The sequence below is a fragment of the Macrotis lagotis genome, chromosome X (assembly GCF_037893015.1).
Source record: "Macrotis lagotis isolate mMagLag1 chromosome X, bilby.v1.9.chrom.fasta, whole genome shotgun sequence".
Taxonomy (NCBI): Eukaryota; Metazoa; Chordata; class Mammalia; order Peramelemorphia; family Peramelidae; genus Macrotis; species Macrotis lagotis.
In genome coordinates, this window is record NC_133666.1 from 166,083,524 (window position 1) to 166,102,667 (window position 19,144).

General features: G+C 35.6%; 1 pseudogene; it reads left to right on the forward strand.

Moving 5' to 3' along the window:
* The first annotated feature begins 3,741 nt into the window (after nt 1-3,741).
* On the forward strand, nt 3,742-4,544 carry LOC141499161 (large ribosomal subunit protein uL30 pseudogene; annotated as a pseudogene).
* Nucleotides 4,545-19,144: the final 14,600 nt, after the last annotated feature.

A 19,144-nucleotide genomic window follows, 5' to 3' on the forward strand; every position in this document is an offset into this window, starting at 1 on the left:
AGTACCAAGGAATCACAATCGATATCAACAAGACTTTACAACAATTACTACAAAGGAAAGAAAAACTGTCGATATGATACTGTAAAAAGCAAAAGAACAAAAGCTTGAAACTAATAATTATTGACCTGAAAAGCTGATTTGAATGATTTTTTTTTTTTGATTTTTCAAGGCAATGGGGTTAAGTGGCTTGCCCAAGGCCACACGGCTAGGTAATTATTAAGTGTCTGAGGTTGGATTTGAACAACCCAGGTACTCCTGACTCCAAGGCCAGTGCTCTATCCACTGCACCACCTAGCCACCCCTGATTTGAATGAATTTTAATAAGGCAGAGGACTTGAAAATATTCCTGAGCAAAAAAAAAAAAAAAAATGAGACTTGAATAGTACCTTTGAAATGAAAACACAGAAGTCAAGAAGAAACCTAGAAAGGTAAATGAGCTTGAGCAACTGAAAGGGTATAAATAACAATGATCCCTTTAGAATCTTACCATCTTCAGTCTTAACAATGAAAATAAGTATTCTTTTTTACCATAGTTAATCACCAAGGAACCCTGGAAAGTGGGCACTATACCAGCTTCATGCAGCAACACAAGGACTAGTGGTTCAAATATGATGAAATCATCAACTCTAAGGCTAACATTAAGGATGTTTTAGACTGTGAAGGGTATTTATTGTTTTATAACAAACAGTTCCTGGAATGAGTAGCCTTATTCAACAGCACTCCATAAAAGAGAAAGGAATTAAGCAAGCTTTCCGAAATGATACACAGACCTATCTGAAATGAAATAAATAAGCCCACATGACAACAATAAGCAACAACAAACACTGAGCAACATATAGGACCCCACTTGATTACTGCACATGGACCTGTTGGAAGAAGGGATGAATAATGTCCAGTGCCCACATGGTCTTAAATGGACAGAAAGGGGGAGAGGGAAAAGAGGCTCAAGTCAGTCTCATAAAAGAGGAAAACAAAATAAAAAGAATGTTCTGGGTGGGGGTTAAAGGGAGTCAAAAATTTCTGACACTGACACTGACACATCTCAGATGTTCCTTAAAAAAAAAAAACAAGATGGGAAGGTGGGGATATACCATCTTCTCCATTGGTGCTTCAGCCTCAACTGATCAATCTTATAACATATGGGCTTAAAAAATACAAACCCATTTTTTAAATACATATTGGTCTGAAAGCAGTGAAGTAGAGGAGATAGGGATGATGCAACAAAAAAGGACTTTGCAAGTATTTTTAGGGTTTTTTTTTTGCAAGGCAAATGGGGTTAAGTGGCTTGCCCAAGGCCACACAGATAGGTAATTATTAAGTGTCTGAGGCCAGATTTGAACTCAGGTATTCCTGACTCCAGGGTAGGTGCTCTATCCACTGTGCCACCTAGTTGCCCATGAGTATCTTTTTATTTGTGAATTTTAGTTATTAAATAAATATAGTATGAACCTAAATGAAAAGAATCTTTCTAGCTTCAAGAGTAACTGATGGAGATAGGACAAACCTAAGAATTCAGTGTGGTTTTGCTTTTTTGTTATTATTGTTGCTTTTATGAGAGGAAAAAAAAAGAGATAGATAAAACAATAATTTAAGAAAGAAATGGGGAGAGGGAAGGACCTGAGAAGAGATTTTTCTCAATGAGTTGAAAAGAACATGGTAGAAATGGTGGGGATCATGGATCAACTCCTGAATCTTTTTTATCTAAACAGGACAAAGGAAAATTAAACCCACATGAAAACATACACACATGTATATGCACATGCATGCATGTTCATACAATTGGCAAAGAAATGATTAAGAAATTTGCTGGGAACCAGTTAAGGACAGTAAAGAGTATATAAGTGGTCAGAGTAAAGAAAGAAAAAGAAAGAAGGAAAGAAGAAAGAATTTATTAAGTTATAGAAATAAAAATGTTGCAGGGAAACTATTAAGGATGGGAAGGAAAAGTGTATAAGAGGTTGAAAGAAGGAAAGAAAGAAAAGTAGGAAGGAAAGAAATATGCATTTGCTAAGTGTCTACTAAGTGCCTACTATACTAGGTATACAGAGATATCTGTACATGTGACAAATATTTATTAGGTACCTACCCATAATGTCCCATGCATGGTTGTTAAGCACTGGGAATACAAATGATGAAAAGAAAGTTCCTGTCCTCAAGGAGCTTACACTCTAATAGGAGGTGGGGGAGGTAGGTGCTACAGGGAATAGGATGATGAGAGTGGAGCCAAACCATGCAGAGCAGATGGGGCAAATGAAAAAATGGCTAGGATTTTGAGCCCTCTCCAAGGAGAGGCAAAGGAAAGTATATTTTGCTCTGCTTTCCAGCCCTCTAATCAGAGAGCAGAAGCAACTGAGGGCACTGATAATGTGTGAATATCAAAGAGGAAGCAATCTCCATGATGAGCATTTTGGTGATGGGCTTATCCTTGGGTTGGGATACAAGGAGAGAAATAATAAAGGCGAAGTAAAACCAAGCAGAGCAGACAGGGGAAAATGAAGAGATGGTGGCAATTTTGAGTCCTTTAAATATTTTACAGATATTATTTTATTTGCTCTTTATAGCAACTTTGGGACATAGGTCTTATTATTATCCCTATATTACATTTGAAAAGCATGAACTTTTGAATTCATCTTCCTGACTTCAGGCATAACATTTTATTCACTGGGTCACCTAGCTGGGTTTAAGCCAGAGTTGAAAAAAATAATTTTTATAAAAAAATCAACTTTGAGGATCGAATAATACAGGGAAAAGAAGGAAAGAAAAGTTAAGGACCAGAGGTCAAGGCTAGAACTTGGTGAACAGAAAAACAGAGGAGAAAAAATAAACTATTTTAATTATAGATGATTATTATGAAACATATTTTTTCTTTTTATCAACCTCATTATTGTTCTCCAAAAAAGGAACTGAGAGTGAGAAGAGAGAAAAAAGTAAAAGGGAATATGATTTGGGACATACAATTAATAACCCTAACCAGGAACTTCAGTAAAATGAATTCATTAAAAAGAGGAGAGAATGCAAAATGGATTTTAGGAAAAATTCAGCAATATGTTATTTAAAAGAGATATACTCTCAGTGTAAAGATTTAAAATGAGAGTCTAAAGTAGAATTTTTCTTCAGACAAATTTAAAAAAAGCATGGGTAGCATGATCTCAGACAAAGTAACAGTGAAATAGGAATAAGAGAGAAGCAGCAAAGCTACATTATACTTAAAAAGCTCATGCATAATAAAATATAAGTACTATATATATACATATATAATATATATAAACATATGTACAATTTTAATGTTAAAGTTTCTAAATGCTATAAGGAACTGTTAATCAATTTACAGGGGAAAATAGGCAACATGTACATAAAAGTTGGAGTCACAATGTATCCCTTCCTGACCTGGACAAATTTAACAAAAATGATAAAGGAGGAAGAAGTCAACAGGCTGAATAGAATTTCAAAAAAAGTTTGATATGATGGATTTCAGGTGATTAATGAATAGGGAGAGAAAAGAATGTGTCTGTCTGTGTGTGTGTGTGTGTGTGTGTGTGTGTGTGTGTGTGTGTGTGTGTGTACACATTTTCAGCTATGCATAGTACCTTTTAAAAACTGATTATCCTAGGACATAAAAAAGTCATAAGCAAATTCAATAAAATAGTAATAGTAAACACATCCTTTACTGACCAAAGTGCAATAAAATTATAATCAACAAAAATATTTAAAGAATTTAAAAAAAAATTATTCCAGCCTCTTTTTCCGACTGGAATCATGGCGGGTGCAGAAGAAAAGAAGAAGCTACCATCTGTTCCAGAATGTCTTCTGAAAAAACAAAAGGCTTTTGCAATACTTAAGGCCAAGCACCTGAAGAAGAAGGTGGCAATAAAAAGGCTCCATAAAATACGGAGAAAAGTTATCTATGAAAAAGCTAAAGCTTACCATAAAGAGTACAGACAGATGTACAGAAGCAAAGTCCAGTTGGCTAGAATGGCACAAAAAGCTGGCAACTACTATGTACCTGCTGAACCCAAGTTAGCTTTTGTGATCAGAATCAGAGGTATCAATGGTGTTAGCCCCAAGGTCCGAAAAGTATTGCAACTTCTTCTACTTCGCCAAATCTTCAATGGCACTTTTGTTAAGCTTAACAAGGTTTCAATTAACATGCTGAGGATTGTGGAACCATACATTGCATGGGGTTATCCAAACCTGAAGTCTGTGAATGATTTGATTTATAAACATGGTTATGGTAAGATCAAGAAACAGAGAATCGCCTTGACTGATAATGCTCTTATTGCAAAATCTCTTGGTAAATATGGAATTATCTGCATGGAGGACTTGATCCATGAGATCTACACTGTTGGCAAGCACTTCAAAGCTTCCAACAACTTCCTGTGGCCCTTCAAACTTTCTTCTCCTCAGGGTGGAATGAAGGAAAAAGACAACACATTTTGTGGAAGGTGGAGATGCTGGTAACTGGGAAGACCAGATCAACAGGCTTATTAGAAGAATGAACTAAAGGTCTCCACCATGATTATTTTTCTAATGGTCTGTTAATAAAAATGGCTGTGACAAAAAAAAATTATTCCAATGGTCTCCCAAAGCTGAATACAAAGACTTGGGTGGTTCTAAAGTACCAAGCATTCAGATGGGATATCCCTAAATTCTTATGAAACAAAGGACTTTTACTACTCCAATACAATTTTACTAAATACTCTCATGGGTTAACCATCACATCTTATTTATTATATGTTTCTAAATCCATATTCAGAGATATTACCCTTCACCCATTCATCATGCCTGTTCCCATCTTCCTGATTACTAACGTACATGGACAGTACTATCTTTGTCAAACAATTTCTGGAATGGACCAATCTCCTTATCAAATTTTGTCAACCATTTAGTGGGGAATGGGGGCGGCGGGGGAATAGGAGGGTGATCCACAGCTAATACTTGATGTCAGTCAAACAAAGGTCCACTCAAAAGTTAGGATCCAATTGTATCCAAAACAGATTAGTTATAAGGAGTGGTGAGCAGTCATGGGAAAGGGGAAATAAATCCAATCTACTGAAACTTTCTCTTTTAAAAATGTCATACCTTCCCTTGCTGTCATTCTTTGGGAAACTAATTGTAGAGAGAATTCATCTTTATAAGGGCAAGTATGTAAAACTCTTCATTTTATCTACCTGAAAAAGAACATAAGTCTCCATGTAGAGGTTCTAATTATTTCAGCTGACTTTACAAGAAAAATTCCTTAGAATATTGAAATGATGAAACTGAATTGTACTTTTTAGCAATACACACACACACACACACACACACACACACACATATATAGATATATATGTATATATATACATATATATATATATATCTCACCCTTTTTCTGATGATTCATTGGAAATGAATTGGTTCTTTTCAATAAAGTGATGATTCATTTATAGCTTAATTTTTTTTTACCACAACTGCCAAATTTTCTGAAAGTGGGGAACACCTGACCACCCTCTAATTTCCCCTTTGAGGAAGTCATCACCTAACTTGGTGTGGAGGTAGCATTAAAGGAAGTTTAGTAATAGAAAAGACCAGAGTTTTCTTACTACCTGCTCCAGTTCTTTATAGTCCTTTTATATTCTTGTTCTTTTTCCTTGTGTCCCTAATCTTAGCAAAGTTTAACGAATTTTCCAAAGAAATTTCCTGATCAAAGACCATATTTTCCTCCAGTAGTCTAAAAGTTCCCACTTCCCTTCATGTTCTTTTTTTGCCTGTCTTATTATTAGATCTCTTAATCACTGTAGCTTACAAGGCACAATTTTTGAAGATCAAAAGCTCATTCATCTCTACCTCTAATTCATTGATCTATCTTATTCTATGTTGTAAATTCACCTTATTCAAATTGTCAATAAAGCCAAGGCATATTTTTTAACTATTCCTGTAGGGCTCCTCAAGTATGCATCATGGCAATGCCACAAGATAAATGGGATCTTTCCCCTAATCTCATTGAAGGAGCTCCTATTTATTTCAACTAAAACTCTTGCCATGAGAAACCAAAATCCTATATCTGAATGTCATATTACTTAATTCTGTCTTTCACAACAATCTTCCCCTTAACTTTAAAAATGAATTTAGCCATGAGATCATTGTAATGTAACTCCTATCAGTTATATTAAATATTCTAAACAAGATCTAATCTAGGCTAATCCAGTGATTCAGGAAATGCATGAACTATTAATGGACTAATGCTATTAATGCAATAAAAATAACTTCATAGAGAAGAAAACACAATTTATAGTTAACACAATTTCTACATTAATAACTCAGTTGAAAAATTGTCATCACAACTGACCATTTTATATGAGGAATGCATGCCATGGAGGATTGAAGAAGCACTAGTAAAATTTCTGACCCTATCTTTCCATGGAACTGGACTTTTTAATGCATCAGGCAGTAAGGAAACCAAATGTCCTCCTTACATTTTAAAGGATACACAACTACCTTGTATTTGTTTTCTTTATATTCTTTTATATTCTCTTTACATTTATTCTGCGTACACTTTTATATGTACCTCTTTCCTTTAGAATATGGCTTGTTTCAACCTTTATATTTATCTCCTCAATGTCTTAGCACAGAAACTAGGACATAATAAGTGCTCAATAAATATATATTTATTGATTGCCAGCACCAAACCATGACTTAAATTTTTCAACCCATAATATTACTTCTTTCTAAAGTCCCCCAAATATTCTAGCTGTGTCATTTCAAAAAGATGAGAAATCAGTCAATTTCATGTGCTCCTTTCCCAAATCCTGACAATTCTAATTGCACCTAAATATTGTTGCTCTTTTGTTCTATCATATGCAATTCTGCATGACCCCATATAAATATCCTGGAGTGCTTTGTCATTTTTAACTCCAGTAGATTAAGGCAAACAAGTTAAGTGACTGAGGATCATACAGCTAGCAAATGTCTGAAGCCAGGTCGGACTCAGGTTGTTCTGACTCCAGGACTGTCTGGTATTTTATCCATTGATCCACTGATCCACCTAGCTACCTCCACCTAAGTATCAGCAAATTTTAATCCAAGTTTGAATGGTCATTGTGCTTTCCTGATCTTAATCGGGGTAGAAGATGACATACTCATTATAAGAAATGCTTGAAAGAGAAAAGCTAGGGACCTAGTTGAGTCTTTCTCTGGTCTACTATATGATGATACTCGATAAATTATTTATTCCTTGCTATGCTTCACCATATCTGAACACTGAGTCCTTCCAGAGTAAGTAGCTGTCACTTCCACTTGCCTAAGTTTTAAATTTACCCTTCTGTTAGGTTTGAGGGGAGAGGGAGAGAAAAGAATTATTCCACTCTTTTCTCTTTCCAAGTTAACTGCTACATAGTGATCATTTTTTTAAAGTTTTCCCTAAATATAGAATTATTTCCAGGAATGAAATGGAGGGGGGATAAAAAAGGTCAATAAAACTAAGGATGATCCTCTAAAGTCAGAGATGTCAAACAGCACTCCCTTTTGGGCCATTAGGGTCAACAGAGTAATTATTACATTTGCTTATATTTATATAAACTTAACAATTCAATTCTATTCAACACATTTATTAACTCCCATTTAATTCAACCCCCTTAATTTGCAGATATGTAAGCTTAGACCTTAGGACATTAAGTAACTTGCCTAAAATGATAGAACTGGGATTGAAATTCAACTTTTCTGACTCCAAGTGTCTTCTCTCAATACCACAATGCCTCTGGTCTAAGTAAATAGGAGGATATTATACATACACACATAGCTAGAGCATAAAACACTGACTGTGAAACACTTTTACCTGAGGCTCATATATGACTTTTAAAGTCCTCAATTCATTCACACGTCTTCAGTTCATTGTATAGCTTGTTACCAATATGTTGTTATCAACTCCCTCTGCAATCACATGGCTTAAAAGTTTCAAAGAGTACATACTTATTTACAAATCAAAAAAGATGAGTGGGATTCATACTAGAACTGGTAAAAAAAGAACTGCAACTATCTTTGAACAATTCTTTCCCAAAGACCTGGAATTCTAGTCATCCCAGCAGATGGAAATGTTTCTAATATCACTCCTCAGCATGTCCCCTTCTAAGGCTCTCTTCTGGCTTAACAAGGGTACTTATCATCATTCCTTGACATTCTCTGTCTGCCTTCACTAGTTCTCTATTGCTTACCAAAGCAATAGACTCTTAGCATTACAGTTAGACTCTAGTCTCATAACTTCAGATGCTCTATTTAGTGCATATTATGTTAGACTCTTGGCCTTCTTTTGTTAAGCTTCATGCTGCTGTTGTTGTTCAGTTGGGTCCAATTCTTTTTGACCCTATTTGGGATTTTCTTAGCAAAGATCTTGGAATGGTTTCCATTTCTTCTCCAGTTCACTTTACAGATGTGGAGACTGAGACAAAAAGATGCAGCCTTAGGCTACACAACTAGGAAATGTCTAAGACTGGATTTGAACTCAGGAAGATGAGTCTTCTTGACTTCAAGTCTTATACTTAATCCACTATACCACCTGGCTGCCCTTGAACTTCATAGAAGTGGCCAATCATAATGAGTCTGGTTCTGAATTTCTCCCCTCTAATGCAATTCTGTCAATCTCTGGCATCATAAACATATGCTTAGTGATTAGGAATACACCCACCCCATTTCCAAAGTGGTCTTTGTACTTCCTATCAAGTTCAGTCAGAGTCAATTTAATAGCCCATCTTCTCCTTTCTAGAGTCCAAGAGGTATTGATCTCTTGGAGGTTAAATGCTATTTTCCTCATTTTACAGAAGAGACAAATAGCTTAAGGACTTGTCTGTGGTCACACATCCAGCAAGTGTCTGAATTTGAACTTGTCTTCTGTACTCAGGACCAATGCTCTTTCTACTGAGTCTCCTGGGTCTCTCATGAATTCTCTCACCATTCAGGGTAAAAATGATCAATGAATTTGGAAGGAGAGGAGGAGCCAAGCACTCCCCTGGTGATTTTACACATCAGAAAAAGAAAAATATGTTGTTCACTCTGCACATGGTCAATGCATAATCATATGATAGATGTAGAGAACTATGGGGTCACCTAATCCAACTCCCTTAACTTTATTTTACAGATGAAAAAAATTAAGTTCCAAATAATTTAAAAGACCTTTTGAAGATCACAAGGACAGAAAGTGGTGTGACATAACATACAAAGAAGGATAAGATATAATTGACAAAGATGAAAAGAGGAGACTTCCTGGAGCAGGGGGCATTTGAAATATACTTTAAAAATTAGACAGGGGGCAGCTAGGTGGTGTAGTGGATAAAGCACCGGCCCTGGAGTCAGGAGTACCTGGGTTCAAATCCGGTGGCCTTGGGCAAGCCACTTAACCCCGTTTGCCTTGCAAAAAAAAAAAAAAAACTAAAAAAAATTAGACAGAAAGGAATTACAAGACATATTTGTTCTTCACAACAACTCTGTGAAGTAGGTTGTACAAGTACTATCTGCATTTTACAGCAGAATCCAAAACCCATCTCTCTATCCATTGAACCACTTAGATGCTTCTACCTAAGTACTAATATCCAAGTCTGAGTGGTCATTGTGAATTTCTGACCTTAATCAGGGTGGAAGGTACTTTTACAGAGAGATCAAATTATTTGCCCAAGATAGGGTGTAACCATCACAACGCTAGACCTTCAGATTAAAAATCCAATGAGCTTTTTCCTTTTCTTGGTTCTGCTCCCCTACTAGTCCTAGATTTCTGATTCAGTGAACCAATTTTTCTAGGAGCTTAAAAGCTCTAAGTAGGGGCAGCTAGGTGTCATAGTGGATAAAGCACTGGCCTTGGAGTCAGGAGTACCTGGGTTCAAATCCGGTCTCAGACACTTAATAATTACCTAGCTGCGTGGCCTTGGGCAAGCCACTTAACTCTGTTTGCCTTGCAAAAAGAAAAGCTCTAAGTAGTTCAGAAACAAAACAAAACCAAAAAAATATATAAATCCAAAGCATTCATTCAATGAACATTTTTTCCATATCTATTTCTATGCAAGGAACTATATACTAGATTCTGGGGAGGAATACAAGATTTAGAAATTGAATTTAATGAAGTTTACTCTCTAGAAGAGTGATAAAGATATAAACTAAAACTAATATAGCATTAGCCTAATAGAGATTAAGAATGTGCAAGTGATAATCCTATTATATATGAACAAGATTTTGAAAGACTAAACTCTATCTTGCAAGAACAAGATTCATTGCTCTCTGTGATTCTTTTCCTAGTCTTGTGTTGAAAGATGCCCTATATACTTCAGAGAGCAGTGTATCAGTTTTCCTTCAACAGAATCACATAACAGGACTCTTTCAATTGTATCTCTCACCAGGCTGCTTGGAATGTATGTAACAGTCTGTAGTACACAACAGAGCTTCAAGCCTCTGAGTGAAGAGGCTAAAAAAAGAGTCATCTGCTCACAAAAAAAAAAAAAATATTAAAAGAAACACTTAAATGTGGATCAGGCAGAAAAATCAAAAATAACAATTTAAATTGAAGCTGAAACTATTAAGAAAGGAAAAGGTTGTTTTTTAATCATCCTTCCCAATGACTTAAACAGGTGAATTTAGAGAAAGCCAAAGATTTGAAAATTCTGAAGGGAAATCTTTTCTTGTTTAAGACATAATGAATTCAGTCTTCAGAGACCACAGAGTCGGGTTTGTTGATCTCTCTGAACTGTCAGCTGAATAATTATCTGCAAAATGTGTGTGGAGGTGAACTCCCTATGATTCAGTTCTTTTCCTGTTTTGAAATACAAGGTTAGTAACCTTTGGAACAAAAGATAGCAAAGTCAAGGACCAAACCTCCTTTCTTTCCATTTTTATTGCTATTTAGGTGAGGGATTTTTTTTTGTCAGAATAATAAGACATTGCCACTTGAAGGTCCTTCCCACATGCCCTTGGAAAGTATCTCTGTAGTATGCAGAACTAAAAGTTCCTTGGCCATAGTGCCAAAGGAGAAAGTCATTTCATCAAGTAAGCAGTCTTGTATTTTGTGCTAAAGAAGAGAATAAGGCAGCATGCTGGAGGAGGGGGAGAGTCAAGGGAAAAAAATCTATTAGTCTATTCGCTAGGTCTTATCTTCTCATTTGTGTCTATGCCCTGCAAATCTTTAATATTATAATCTGACCTATTGATGCAACCTAAAGAACCAAGGACTTTGCCATTCAGCCACCTGCTACCAGATTAGGATTTAGGGGTTTTCCATCCACTCCAGAGCTAAACCTTTTTTGAAGTGTTGTTTTCCTGAATTAACATATGAACTTCTTGAGAGCAGAGACTCTTAATTTTTTATTTGTATTCCCCAAATTTGGCAGGAGCTTGGTGAGCTAGTAGGAGCTAGTAGATACAGGTCGGGTTTGTCATCAGGAAGACTCTTCCTGAGTTAAAATCTGGCCTCAGACACATACTAGTGGTGTAACCCTGGCAAGTCACTTAACCCTGTTAGCCTCGATTTCCTCATCTGTAAAATGAGTTGGAAAAGAAAATTATATTCCAAACCTTTGCCAGGAAAAATCCCAAATGGAGTCATGAAGAATTAGACATGACTGAAACACTGAACAACAACACCCCCTCCCCCAGTTCTTAGAGCAGTTTGATACTATTAATTTCTTAAATATTTTTCTTTCATTCATTCATTCTTTCCTTCCTTCATTCATTTGCCTGCAGAGCCCAAGAGCCTAGGAAATTATGACTACTCCCTTTCCACTAAGGGAGTCATCCCCTCTGGACTCAAGCCTGTAGTAAAACAAAATTTAATCCTGTGAGACCCTGACTTCTAATGAATGGGTTAGACTCCGTTTTCTCATACTTTTAGGCTCATTAAACCTCTCTCTCTCTCTCTCTCTCTCTCTCTCTCTCTCTCTCTCTCTCAGAGAACACTATAAGTTCTATTTGTTTAAAATCTAGGTTTTGGTCCATTTCTAGGTCTTCCTATATTTGTGGTATACAATTTACTTGATGTATAATGTGACCCAAGATAGGTACTTATTTCCTACAATAATAAAGACCAAATCAGAAATTTATAGAACAGCTTGAAACAAGATTCAGTAATAATTTATAACTACCATTAAAATTTCTTGTAATGCTAATACTTAAACTTCATAAGAATATAAAACAGTTTATGGGTTGATTAGGCAGCATGCATTTCACCTTGGCTCCGAACTGTACATACAACTGCCCATGTCTTCTGCTGGTGGTTATTTTCTCCAATGAAGAACACCTTTTATCACCAGTTATCTTCAAGTCTGAATATGTCCTACTCCAGAATAATGTTCTATAGTCAACTCAGTGTAAAGATATTAGACTTTGAGCCCATGATCCATGAAAGAGTAGCTGATAAGTGATAAGGAAAATGTACCTCCTATTCTTCTACCCAATAGAGATGAGTGATTTGAAGGTGATGATGTTTTGTCCTTAGCTCTTTAAGAAGACCATGATATCAGGGAGGTGATGCCATGACAAGAACATGATTTCAATTTGAGTGAGGGGGTGCTGTGTGAAGTCATCAACCCCCCTTTCTCCTCCATTAGGATCCAATGGTCAGTATGAATCAGGATGACTGGAGATGGCCCTGGATGTGAGGCAAGCAAGATTAAATGACTTGCCCAAAGTCACACAGCTAGTAAATGTTATACCTGAGAATGGATTTGAACTCCATCCTCCTGACTCTAAGGCTAGTGTTTTATCCACTGCACCACCTAGCTGTCCCTGACTTCTTGGATTTGAAGGTAGACTCCAATTATCACAAAGTGTCTTTTTGTTTTTAAAGTCAAATGATTTTTTTCCAACTTCATCCTTCTGAAGTTCAGTAAAAAAAAAAAAATAGGGAATCCCTCTTACTATAAATGAGTCAAAGGAAGAAAGTGTACTGAAAGATATCCCTTCTTTTAATTGACGAAGCCCTCTGCTCTCCTGCTGCTATCATGAGATGGAAAGGTAATTGGAGAAGGAAAGAACCAAAAGATTGTTCACAGTTTTCATCACACCAAAGCACTGAGTACTTTTCGTATTGCCACTCATGACAATAGGCAGACAGGAGCTACTTCAACAGATGCCCTGTTCTAGTTATGTGGGGGGAAATGCTCTAACTCATTATAAATTAAATGCACATTTTTTTCACTTTAATTAAAGATTTAAAGATGTATTTTGGGTTTTTTTTTCCTTTTGCAAGGCAATGGGGTTAAGTGGCTTGCCCAAGGCCACACAGCTAGGTAATTATTAAGTGTCTGAGGCCAGATTTGAACTCAGGTACTCCTGACTCCAGGGCCGGTGCTCTATCCACTGCACCACGTAGCCTTCCCTAAAGATGTATTTTTTGCCACACTTTTTTTTTACATTTTGTACACAACATCATATCACTATCATAGCCTCCAACAATTTGGTATAGTTTAAACAGTACTAAGTTGGACATAGGAAGATTTGGATTCATGCTGGGACACTTCACTAATTTGCAGTGTCACCTTAGACAATCACTTCTATTTCTTTGATTTTCTTTTTTTATATGTTATGTTATGTATGTATGTATACATTAATAAAATAGTCTTATTGTAAGAGCAAACGTAATACCTCCTCCCCACAAAAATAGAAAAACCTCATCAAAAATAAAGTGAGAGAAAAAGGAAAACAAAATTGTACTTCAGTCTGTGTTCATATACCATTTAGCTGTGTCTCTGAGATGGATCTTATTCTTTATCATAAGTCCATCAGGGAAGTTGCTTCAAAATTTTTCTCCCATAGTTGCTATTGCTAATTGCATTTCATTTCATCAATTCCTCCACACTCCCATTTATTTCATTTTCTCTCTCTTTTCACTTTGTTTCTCCTTAAAAGTGTCATCATGAAATAGGACAGCCAAGTGGCACAGCAAACAAAGCACTGGTCCTGGAACCAGAAGGACCCAAGCCCAAATCCTGCCCAACACCAAATAACCACTTGGCTTTGTTGACCTGGACAGGCCACCCAACCTTACCACCTTGCAAAAAAACAAAAAAATGTGTTGTATCTGATTACCCTCTCCCACAATCTTCCCTCTTCTCTATTACCTAGAGCCTTCCACTCTTCTCCCGCTGACCCCTTTCTCCAATACCCTTCCTCTCCTTTTTCCTGTGGGGTAAGATAGATTTCTATATCCTGTCAAGTATTTATGTTATTTCCTTTCTGAACCAATTCTGATGGGAATGAAGGTTCACTCATTCCCCCTTGCCTTCCCCTGCTTCTACTCATTGCAAAAGCTTTTTTTGGACTCTTTCACATGAAACATCTTAGCCTATTCTATCTCTCATTTACCTTTCTCCCAGTACATTTCTTTTTTACCCAGTAACACCATCTTTATAATATACTTTATATGCAGCTCTCTCCTATGCCTTTTCTATATATGCTCCTTCTAACTGCTCTATTAATTGAGATAGTTCATTTGAGTTATCAATATAAATTGCCCATGCAGGAATACAAGCAGTTCAACATAATTAAATCCCTCATAATCTGACCTTCCCATTCACCCTCTCTGTGCTTTGCCTGAGTCCTATATTTGGAGATCAAATTTTCTGTTCAGCTCTGGTCATTTCAACAGGAAAGTTTGAAATTCCCCTATTTCACTGAATGTCGATCTTTTCCTGTGGAAGAAGATTCAGTTTTTCTGGGTGGTTGATTCTCAGTTACAATCCAAGCTCTTTTACTTTACAGAATATCATATTCCAAGTCCTACGAGCCCTCAATGTAGGCGCTACTAAATCCTGTGTAATCCTGACTGTAGTACCACAATGTTTGAATTGTGACCAAGAAATACTCATCTATCAGATCTATGGAAATGGGATAAATTTGTGACCAAACAAGAATTAGAGCACATTATAAATTGAAAAATGAATGATTTTGACTATATTAAATTAAAAAAGGTTTTGCACTAATAAAAATCAATACTGCCAATTATATCAATAACAAACCTATTAGAAATCATATGATCATATCAATGTGTGCTGAAAAAGCTTTTGACAAAATACAGCATCCATTCCTACTAAAAAGCCTAGAGAGTGTAGGAATAAATGGTTTGTTCCTTAGAATAAAAAGCAGTATCTACCTGAAACCATCAACAAGCATTATGTTCAACAAGGACAGGCTTGAGGCATTCCCAATAAGATCTGGGGTGAAACAAGGATGCTCACTATCACCACTATTATTCAATATCATATTAGAAATGTTAGCTTCAGCAATAAGAGAAGAAAAAGAAATTGAATACATTAGAATTGTTAAGGAAGAGACAAAACTCTCACTCTTTGCAGAAGACATGATGGTATATCTAGAGACTCCTAAAAAATCATCTAAAATAACTACTAGAAATAATTAGCAACTTTAGCAAAGTCGCAGGATATGAAATAAACCCTCATAAATCCTCAACATTTCTATATATGACTAGCAAGACACAGCAGGAAGAGCTAGAAAGAGAAATCCAATTCAGTGCAACCTCAGACAATATAAAATACCTGGGGGGGGGGGGGTCTACCTGCCAAGGCAGACTCAAAAACTTTTTGAAAACAATTACAAAACACTTCTCACACAAATGAAATCAGATTTAAATAACTGGGTAAACATCAACTGTTCATGAATAGGCTGAGCTAATATAATAAACATGACAATTCTACCAAAATTAAACTACTTGTTTGGTGCCCTACCAATCAAAATTCCAAAAAATACTTTAATGAGTTAAAAAAATTGTAAATAAATTTATATGGAGAAATAAAAAGTTAAGAATTTCCAGGAATTCAATGGAAAAAAGTGCAAAAGAAAGTGGCTTAGCCTTACCAGATCTAAAATTATATTATAAAGCATCAGTCATCAAAACTGTCTGTTATTGGCTAAGAAATAGAGTGGTGGATCAATGGAATAGACTAGGTGCAATAGCACAATATGATTATATTAATCTGCTGTTTGATAAACCCAAAGAGTCCAGCTATTGGGATAAAAAAAAATCTCTCTTCAATAAAAACTGTTGGGAAAATTGAAAATTAGTATTGCAGAAACTTGGATTAGTCCAACACCTCACACCCTATACCAAGATAAGATCAAAATGAACATAGTATTTAGACATAAAAAACAATATTATAAGCAAACTAGAAGATCAAGAAGTAGTTTACCTGTCAGATCTATATAAAGGGAAGCAGTTGATGACCAAGGAAAAGATAGAAAACATCATTCAAAAGAAACTAGATAATTTTGATTACATTAACTTAAAATGCTTTTGCACAGACAAAACCACTGTAACCAAGGTCAAAAGAAATGTAGTAAATTGGGAAACAAATTTTGCAACTAGTATTTCTGACAAAGGACTCATTTCTTTTTTTTTAAAGTTTTTTTCAAGGCAATAGGGTTAAGTGGCTTGCCCAAGGCCACACAGCTAGGTAATTATTAAGTGTCTGAGCCTGGATTTGAACTCAGATACTCCTGACTCCAGGCCAATGCTCTATCCACTGCACCACCTAGCTGCCCCTCAAAGGACTCATTTCTAAAATATACAAAGAACTGAGTCAAATTTTCAAAAAAAGAAGCCATTACCCAATTGACAAATGGTCAAATGATATGCAAAGGCAATCTACAACTGAGGAAATCAAAGCAATCCATAGTCATATGAAAAATTGCTCCAATTTTTGCTCCTCACACCTCTCAGACTGGTCAATATGACCAGAAAGGACAATGATCAATGATATTCCAATCTGGTATACTAATACATTATTGGTGGAGCTGTGAATCTATCCAACCTTTCTGGAGAGCAATCTGGAACTATGCCCAAAGGACAACAAAAATGTGCATACCCTTTGATCCAGCAATTCTGGGTCTATACCCTGTAGAGATTATGAGAAAGGGTAAAAACATCACTTGTACAAAAATAGTTGCCCTGTTTATGATGGCAAAGAATTGGAAATTAAATGAATGTCCTTCAATTGGGGAATGACTTCACAAACTGTGGTATATGTATGTCATGGAACACTATTGTTCTATTAGAAACCAGGAAGGATGGGAATTCAGGGAATCCTTTTATGAACTGATGCTGACCGAGATGATCAGAATCAGAAAAACATTATACACCATAACAGCAACATGGGGGTGATGCTCAACCTTGATGGACTTGCTTATTCCATCAATGCAACAACCAGGGACAATTTTGGGGTATCTGCAATAGTGAATACCATCTGTATCCAGAGAAAGAATTGTGGGCTTTGAACAAAGATCAAAGACTGTTAACTTCAAATTAAAAAAAAAAAAACATGTTATCATTACGTAATTTCACTATCTCATACTTTATTATTCTTCTTTAAGGACATCATTTCTCTCTCATACCATTCAACTGAGATCAATGTATACCATGGAAACAATGTAAAGACTAACAGAATCTCTTCTGTGCAGTGTGGGGGAGGGGAAGCAAGAATGGGGGGGGGATTGTAAAACTCAAAATAAATAAAATCTTTCTAAAAGGGGGGGGGGGGTTTAAATGACAAAGAAACCAATACTGCCAAAATTAGAAGGAAAGCATAAAGCTTTCACAACTAGGTGCTCTGATAAAGGTCTCATTTCTAAACTATATAGAGAATTGCATCAAATTTATATGGTTACAAGTCATTTCCCATGGTCAAAGGATATGAAGAAATTAATTTCCTTCATTTTCAAATAAAAATTAAAACTATATATAATCATATGAAGAAATGCACCAAATCATTATTGATTAGAGAAATGCAAATTAAAACAATGATGTATCACCTCACACCAATTACATTAACCAAGATGAGAAAAAGGGAAAATGATCAATATTGGAGATGTTGTGGGAGGATTGGGAAATTGATGCATTGCTAGTAGAGTTATGAAAATATCCAACCATTCTGGAGAGCAATATGGAACTATACCAAAGACCAATAAAACTATTCATACCCTTTGACTCAACAATTGCAATTATAGGTCTATATCCAGAAAAAATTATAAACAATGGGAAAAGTCCTACATGTTCCAAAATATTCATAGCAACTCTTTTTGTAGTGACAAAGAATTGGAAATTAAGGGGATGCCCATCAATTGAGGAAAGGTTAAATAAATTATGGTACAAGAATACAATGGAATATTATTATTCTATAAGAACAATCTAGAGAAGCATGGAATGACTTATCTGATGCTGAGTGATGGGAGCAGAACCAAGGGAACCAATATACATATTAACAAAACCATTGTGAGATGAACAATTTTAATGGAAATAGCTCCTCTTGGCAGTTCAGAGAGCTAGGACAACCCTATTAGACTGGCTTGGACAATGTTATCCCCATCCAGAGGAAGAAAAACAAAACAAAAAAACAACAAAAGAAGAAAAAAATGACTCTTCAGAATCTAATGAACAATTTATAAAAATTATCTCTTAGTCATCTCTTTCCCTTAATCCTAGTTCATCATACAGAAAATGTCTAATATGTAAACATGATTAGCAAAAGTATATATGTACAATGTTAATCTGACCACCACTGAGGAGAAGGGGGTGGGAAGGGTGGGTGGAAGGAAATTTTGTAACTTAAAATTATACATGTGCATGTGGATGGAAATAAGTAAATGAACAATTTTCTTAAAAAATGATAATATAGGACATTTCAAACATTGATTGATATGACTAATGGAAATATGTTTAGTAGGATTGTATACACACACACACACACACACACACACACACACACACATATATATATATATATATATATATATATATATATATATATAACTTGTATTGAGAGAGTGAAGGAGAAAAATTTGGAACTCAAAATCTTATAAAGAATGAAAAAATTGGAAACTATCTTTACATGTAATTGGAAAAAATAAAATAGTATTTACATTAAAAATATAGTTGCTGTGTGTTAAAATCTAAAAAACCCAGCAATATCTGAATTTTTTTTCTTTCTGGCTGCTTATAATATTTTCTTTTTGACTTGAGATTTCTGGAATTTGACTATAGTATTCCTAGGAGTCATTTGGGGGGTTCTCTTTCAGGGGATGATCAATGGATTCCCTCAATTTCTATTTTACCCTTTGCTTCTAGGATATCAAGAAATTTTCCTATAGAAATTCTTTCAAAATGAAGTCAAAGCTCTTTTCTTGGTCA